The sequence below is a fragment of the Etheostoma spectabile genome, chromosome 6, assembly GCF_008692095.1.
Source record: "Etheostoma spectabile isolate EspeVRDwgs_2016 chromosome 6, UIUC_Espe_1.0, whole genome shotgun sequence".
Lineage (NCBI taxonomy): Eukaryota > Metazoa > Chordata > Actinopteri > Perciformes > Percidae > Etheostoma > Etheostoma spectabile.
The window spans coordinates 24,662,385-24,663,748 of record NC_045738.1 but is presented as its reverse complement, the minus strand read 5'-3'; the positions used below and the strand labels follow the sequence as shown (position 1 = coordinate 24,663,748).

The 1,364-nt window shown below is 41.9% G+C and overlaps 1 protein-coding gene across 2 annotated transcripts in view; it reads right to left on the bottom strand.

The window, feature by feature from the left end:
• nod1 (nucleotide-binding oligomerization domain containing 1) overlaps nucleotides 1-973 on the bottom strand; it is an 11,397-nt gene extending 10,424 nt beyond the window's left edge. The window contains exon 1 of one of the 2 annotated variants that reach the window (XM_032517942.1): nucleotides 763-973. The gene's annotated coding sequence lies outside the window, so the exon portion shown is untranslated. Of the gene's footprint in view, nucleotides 1-666 lie in introns of both variants that reach the window. The other variant, XM_032517943.1, reaches the window with a different exon arrangement.
• Nucleotides 974-1,364: the final 391 nt, after the last annotated feature.

The following is a 1,364-nucleotide window of genomic DNA, read 5'->3' as shown; positions in this document are numbered from 1 at the left end:
TTTTTGCAAATCACACTACAGGCTGTAGGGGGAGCAGAGGAGCCGACCGGCTTCGTGTAGTTCTACTCCAACATAGGGGCAGTTTCAGCAGATATGACAGAAAGTTAGTTTTAGAAGGCGTCCCTATCGCACCTTTAATGACGGTAACTACGTATTATTTTTATAAAGAAATACACAAAATTACATCTAACATCTGAACTTTGTTAGCTTGAGAGTTGTCAGAAAGTTGTTCACTGTGTTATCATTGTGACAGGCCCATGCAGTTTAAATTAATTAATTTAATTTGGATGAGATAACGCCCAATACACATAACACACACATGAATCACACAACTACAACTAACTACAACTCCCAGTGGCTCTCCTCGGTCAACTGTCCCAAATACCATAGACAGTGAAAGCTTCTTACAGTTAGCTTCCGTCAGAAATAAATACGTCATAACACACACCGAAATTGTGAAAAATGCAAAAGTAAGGTAGCATTTTCAGCTGTGTGTTATCCAGCCAGCGGAAAGCTGTACGTAACGTAACGTTAAGTGGTCTGGCCCATAGACCGTTAATATATATACAGTCTATGTCTGGCCCAGTCCGGAGGAACACCGTGCTAGCTAGGCTACCGTAGACCAATTAAATGAACATATACACAGAATATATAAAATAACCCTACCATTGTGTTGCCTCAATATGTGGTAACCCGTTATTTCTATGCTGTAAACGCTTCAAAGTGAAACCCAAGTGTTAAAAAGTGACTCGTGCTCGCTACCATGTCTGCTGCTTCTCTTCTTTCTCTTCGAGGAAGTGAAAGTATTTCGAGCAGAAGCCCCGCGTCATCGCTCAGTTCTCCCAGCAATGTCACAACCGTGCTGCTTTCATGTACACACGAAAATGTAGTATATTTTAAACTTCTACTAAGCAATTCGATTATACGCATCTATATGTAGTGTTATTTGCTTAAAGGTTGTGTTGGAAAGCCTACCAGCACCCTTTCTTTAACCGTCTACGCCAGCACCCCCCGTAGGTTGACTGCGACACTGCGCTCTAATGACGGTCAGAGCAGGGATGGGATTTCACGGGGGCCACGTTAACGTCTCAACCATGCTTGACAGAAAACGCTTCGAAAGCTGCGTTTCCAGGCAACATGTAACCCACCCAATCACAGGTGTCAAGTAACGAAGTAGGCCTACGAATTATTCTATATCTATACTAATTATAGTAATTATTTTACAGCAGACTTTTTACTCCTTACATTTTCACACAATAGCCTTGTTACTCCTATTTCATTCCGGCTTGTCATTGTTCAAAAAAATGTAACCCTATCCAGATAAATGGTGTCATCCGGGTAGAGTGAGTCTGTTGGCCTCACAG